At 34.8% G+C, this 6,436-nt stretch overlaps 1 pseudogene; it reads right to left on the bottom strand.

The window, feature by feature from the left end:
- Positions 1–302: 302 nt before the first annotated feature.
- LOC149563590 (strigolactones hydrolase CXE15-like) lies at positions 303–1,277 on the bottom strand (annotated as a pseudogene).
- Between the last annotated feature and the right edge of the window lie 5,159 nt (positions 1,278–6,436).

The following is a 6,436-nucleotide window of genomic DNA, read 5'->3' as shown; positions in this document are numbered from 1 at the left end:
ACTTGATTTAAAGTTAATCTTTATATAATAATTTTAACCTATATTGACTTATACATGTGTGTGATCTTCATTCATGTTTAGTTGATGACTGATAAGCAACACAAATATGTTAATGATGGCACATTCTCGGCTAACCTATGACCCCCTTCAACCCATTTCATCACGAGATGTGCCCTAGGCATCCTAGAACCCCTAGAAACATATTGTAATAGATCGTATGGGTCGAAGGGGGTCGTAAGAAAACCTACAACTCCCTCTACCCAATTTCATTAGGACATGTGTCCCTAAGGGTCTTAGGACCCCTAGGGACATATTGTAGTTAATCGTATGGATTGAAGGGGGTCGTAGGCTAACCTAGGACACCCTTCGACACATTTCATCCTCCACATGCCGTCCAAACTCTCCACACTCAACATCTACGACCCCTTTTCCGTTTTCGACGGCATCCTCTCTTCTCCCCCGAAAGAAGGATACAGCAAAATCATACCTTTGATTTTGATCTTCATTTCCACAAATTTCGTCGCCGTCCATGCGACGCCCACGTAGTGTGCGATGTTCCCCTCTGCACTGTCGCCCGCCAGAAACGCCTTTGAAAAGTCTACGTGAGAGTGCAGCCACGGATCTCTGTCGGCGCCGTCTCTGTCCATCTACCACAGGGCCGCAATCGAATCTTCATAGGCGGTGGGAAGGCGGTGCTCAGGCGCCAACCTAGACAGCTCAAAAATCATACATTAACGCTTGATTCTTATTCTTAAGCTAAAAGTGTTAAACAGTTATAATAATTTGGAGGGCTTAAAGCATAACACATCAAAACTTGATTCTTTAGTTAACTGTGTTAAATAATTATAGATGACTTCTTCTTTTTTTAATGTAATGTTTTAAGAATGATAGCAGCAACCTGTAATTCACAGAGACGATGATCACCCCCAACTTGGCGGCCCACATCTGACACATGCGCTGATACATCGGGGTGGCGGCATTAGCATGCAAAACCCTCCCCCGTGAAAATACACGACGACCGGCACTCTCATCTCTTTCGTCTCGGGCACTCCCATGTAGAGCCGCGCCCACAAACCAGCGTCCTCGTCAAACACGATATCTCTGTGTGGGACGTCCCCATAATTGTTCTTCTCATTGAGGAAGAGAGTCTCGAATGGATTTGGCTCCCGCACGACGGATCCATCGCTATAAAGCTTTATCGGACCGCCATGTTTGCCCGCCACAAGCCAAGGCTTATCCAACATCTTTGCTTGAATAATTTTGCCTCAAATTGGGCAGCAGAAGATGGAGTAATTGTGCGTTGTTAGAGACGGGACTCAGTGTGGTATTATAGGACAGCTGGTGTTCTCGCTTTCACAACGCAGCTGGCTATTTTGAATTTTGCGAATGAATAATTCTTCTGCCAATATTTCTTCGTATCGCCAGAGACGAACACTTGAAAAGAATACTGTTGGCGTCAGGGAGCCCCGAAAAAACAAATCAATGATTAAAACTATTGATGATTACTATTTCTATTGAGAAAAATCTGCCTCGACCGCTTCACCTTTGATATTGAGGTGTTGTTCAAATTCGACGCGGGAATATCCTTCTACCATGCATAATTACATCACTGTTTGCTGTCTGGTCAATGAAGTTTAAGCAGGTCATATTTCTCGGTATCGCCAGAGACGAACACTAAAAAAGAATACTCTCGGCGTCAGGGAGCCCCGAAAAAACCAAAAGGGAGGGCACCAGTCGATGATTACAATTTTGGGTGACAAAAATCTGCCTCGACCGTGGAACCGTTGGAATTGACGTGTTGTTCAAATTCGAAGTGGGAATATCCTTCCGCCATGTATAAGTACATCATTGCTTGCCGTCCGGTCAGTGAAGTTTAAACAGCTCATATTCATAAATAAATTTATCCATATTAAACAAAAAAATATAACAGCAGGCCTAGGTGCAATGTTTGATAAATTATTATTATTATTATTTTATATTTGATAAATTATTACTATTATTCTTTTATATCATCTTATAGAAAGTGCAAGTTAGGTTTTAGCGAGAGGAATAGTTTGTTGAATGTGTTTTAATAGCAATGAGGGTCTTTATTATAAATTATCTTTACTAAAATATTAATTTCATTTCTTTCAAGATTGTAATTAATTATTTTAAATTTATTTTTACATGTATAGATAATATGCTATAATTTATTCTATGGATTAATCAATGTCAAAATAAAATTCATTATATATTTCATATTATTTATGCGATGAAATCTACTATTATTTATAACAACTTTAATTTATTCTTAAAATGTCTAACATAAATAATATAAATAATTTTATATATTATAACTCATATAATTTTAAGATAATTTTTCAAAGACTTGGTCCAGTTGTCTTACATATAAATTACAAAAAAATATTGTGTTCATTGATATATATATATATATATATATAGCATTTCTAGATAGTGACTTGGAGATAAACAAACAAGCATATTAAACTAATAGACATAATCATTAAACTCATGGACCAATTATATTGTTGCTACACTCTCTCTTGTCACAACCAAAGGCTAGATAGGTGGCTCTATTGTACAAGAAATGTCAACTACATCTTCCCATATAGGACACATAAATGATAGGCTCTAGCTTACATCTCTTTTATCCAAAACTCTAATAGAGTTTGGCATTTTGTTGTAATCAGCTTTATTAACTATCTTAATAGAAAAACTAAAAGATATCTTCCCAAGCGCTAATAAATTTGTCAAATCTAGATCATATATGAGTTTTAAAATTTTAGTACTGTAATAATTGAATATAAGTCTCAATTTAAAATGAATAAAGCTCGTGTTTCCGATACTCATCTCATCTCTCATATATCAAATCAAATAATTAATACAACACATCCTAAAACTACCTCTAGCATTTTCACCCCATCACCTCTTATCTAATAAAATTTCATGATTTGAAATCCAAAATGGACTTTTTCCCCTTTAAGTATAGTTTATCAAAACATAAATGCATTATAAGGAGCTATAACTTAAATTATTCTCATTTGTGATCAACTATTGAACTAGTACAAATAGTATTCAATGTTATAACATTTGAAATAGAGAAATATCAAGTAGACTAAAAATAAGAACTGATCCCATGCACTCATGATGTTTTTGCTGCTTTCAACTTTTTAACATTTATATGTTACAAGAGGTGGCATAATTAAGTAGAGATCCTTGTCCTTGGGATCAAACTAAAGATTAAAAAATTGTTTCTTATTCTATTTCAAGAGCAAGTTTGTTGATATTCTTCTCTTCTATGAATTTGTTCAACAAGTTCTCCAACTTCATTTTTTCATTCAAGTTTTTTCAATCTTATGGGAATAACTCAATAGAATTTTTATGTTTTATAAACTTTCATGAATTCTCTATTAAAAAAGTAAAGCATTTTAAAAACAAATAGAGAGAAAGATAAAAATTAACTAAAATGTAAGAATTATTTTTTACAATATGAATAATAGAATAAAACTTAGAAAGAATATTAATTTCAAAATTATTACACATTATAATTTTTTATTTTGATTGTAAAGAATATCAAATTGCATAAATGGTCAAATTATAATTCAAACTATTCTACTAGTTATTGTCTAGGTATTTCATTTATCTTGCTTTAATACATTTCAACACAAGTTTGAAAATTAAAAGATCACATTTTAACACAAGCTAGAAAATTTAAAGTGTTAGTTATTTCTTCATGTACCAAACTATGAATTTCTTCACTAGAAACATCCAAGCATTGTTTCTCAACGTAAGTGATAATCATGACTAATTTACTTTGTTCTTTTAACGTTACTTTTAGTGCCAAATTCAATTATTAATATAATATGCATACATTAGTTAACAACAATCATGGTTATCTTACTTGCATACAATCACCTCAATGAATATTATAAGGTTTTTTTTCGAGGTAAACACTTATGGTTCTAGAAGGACCTAAAATCCATGTCAAAATATATTCAAGGACACTCTCATAGTGAAACAAAACAAAGACAAGACAGGTAAGAGTCAGAAAAACATCCACCACCAAAACAAAATGTTGCATGGCAAGAAGAACAAAACCATGAAATACCAACACCCCTACCCAATCATAACCAACTACGTGGTTTTCCTTTAGTCCTTTCCTTATGGGAATAAAAGGTCATATCAAAAGAGGATTGGGGAGATTTAGATTTATATTTTCTTTTGTTGTTGATCCAATCCTCTTCCACCCTAGTATAAACATTATACCAAGACATCGAATCGAGCATAAAAGATCTCACAGCCTAGGAAAGAAGACCAACAAAAGGAACCAAGAGAGGGTCATTACAAGCATGAAAAAAAGGATCAATAGAGACCTAAGTATCAGAAGGACCATTCATAGGTCCATCAAATCCTAGCAGGATCAGCAACATCTAAAGTTGGCTATCCTTCATCTACCAATCAATTAATTGAAGGACCATGTACTCCAGAAGACACAAGCAATCTAGTAGTAGAAACATCAGTATCACAACCATCATCTTAAGTGTCAGTAGAAGAACTAGCAACATCACTACTTGCACCAGCTAACAAGGTGGGCTAACCATGATAGGCTCATGTAGGAGCATCTTGCATCAGAAAATAAAAGAGGGCATGATATATTATTTTTAAAAAAATTAAAAAATTTAAATGGAGGGGAGAGAAAGTGACAAAAATTGGAAGAAAAAATAATAATAATAATTTAAAATATAGATTTAAATGTAACTTGTGGCTTGAGGATTTATTTAATGTGAGGGCTTATTTAATGCAACTTGCTAGGCTGACTTATGGCTTGGTTTGTTATAAGTAGGGGGTCTTGTCGTCTCATTATTCATTATTCAGCATGAAGGAAGTCAGCTAGAGAGAAGAGTAACTAAGCAAAGAGAAGTTTGTGAGCAGAGGTAGTAGTTGCGGCTTGGAAAAGAAGAAGGTTGCTTAGTGGCTTGCAAACACAAGTTTAGATTCTTCTTGGGGTTTTCTAATAGATTGTGGATCTACGCTAGCTAGGATTTAGATCTTGGGAGATCTTGCAAAATTACTATTGTAATTGCTTATGTGTTTAGTCGTAACACTGAATGCCTTACAGTCAAGCATATTGGATGTAAATTGTATGATTCTATTATGAGAGTTGGTATTACTTGGATCTAAATATTTGTGTTATTGTTTATACTTTCGTTATGCGGTCATTTTTTGTGGGGTTAGGATAATTTTTTGGGAGATTCTCCTACCTTTTACTGCATCAAGTGGTATTAGAGAAAGTTTGGCTAAGCATCTAGGAAAATGGCCGAAATTAAGGCAATTTATACAAGGACCTGGGGTAAAGATTATCATAGTAGAGTTTGATCTTTTGGTGGGTTTTTCATTCTAGAGTCATAGATATTTTTATTGTGAAGTAGTAGATTGTGGTTCTGACTTACAATTGTAGAGGACTTGCATATAGATCTTGATATAGAGAATGGTTGCAAAGATGACATATCGATATTGTTGAGTGAAGATTAGATCTAGTTGGAGATTTGTTGCGAAGCGTTTGTGAAGATCTTGGAAGATGCCTCAGAGAAGATTGGACCCTAGGATGATTGTAAATCTTTGTGGCATAGTGGAGAAGAAGATTTTAGAGACATCAGCTTAGTTGGAAGCTAGTTTGACCAATCAAGTTAACAAAGGGATAGTTGATTTTTGCAGAGATTTATGGAGCTCGAGTCTACCAGTCTGGAAGAGAGTGGTTTGGCCGATTAAGAAGATTGCTCAAAGATGAAGACAAATTGTTGTTGAGGAAAAGGTAAAGGATGACTTCGCTACAGCTAAAAAGGTATGTGGTTGGTTTTGTTGATCAATTTGTGGAGTCTAATATGATACCTACAGAGCAACTTGTGGCCATTGTTAAGATATTGGAGCTTAGCAAAGAGATTTCTAACCTTGATGAGACAGGAAAGGAGATTTGTTTTCATGGTCAATTAGATGGATATGACATGGAAGTTGCAGATTATATTATTGTAGGTAATGAAATTTCTAGTTATGAGGATTTGCATATGTTGTTCATATGGATATACATTCATATGTTGTTGCAAAGATGATTGAGGATGCACCATTTACTGTTGATATGGTTGATATGGATTTCCATATTGCTGATGATGTGGATACAATTTTGGATTCACCTATTATTGGACATTATTTTGTTGAAGGATATGGATGTTGGTACTGATGTGGAGTTGGATCTTGTTGGTGTGGATTCACTAGTTGTTGATGTGGTTGAGGATCTACATGATACTGTGGATTTGTGTGTTTGTGAGTTGCCTGTGATTGACATGGTTGAGGATTTAAATGTTGCTCTTATTGTGGACTTGGGAGTACATGTTCCTAACTTGGCTTTGAAGTTCCATGGTGTTGCTATCATGGATTTCAT

Source organism: Cupressus sempervirens, chromosome 4, assembly GCF_028749045.1.
Source record: "Cupressus sempervirens isolate cs-2001-9-10 chromosome 4, ASM2874904v1, whole genome shotgun sequence".
Classification (NCBI taxonomy): domain Eukaryota; kingdom Viridiplantae; phylum Streptophyta; class Pinopsida; order Cupressales; family Cupressaceae; genus Cupressus; species Cupressus sempervirens.
Note: the sequence above shows the minus strand (reverse complement) of the source record. Positions and strands in the feature narration are given on the sequence as shown.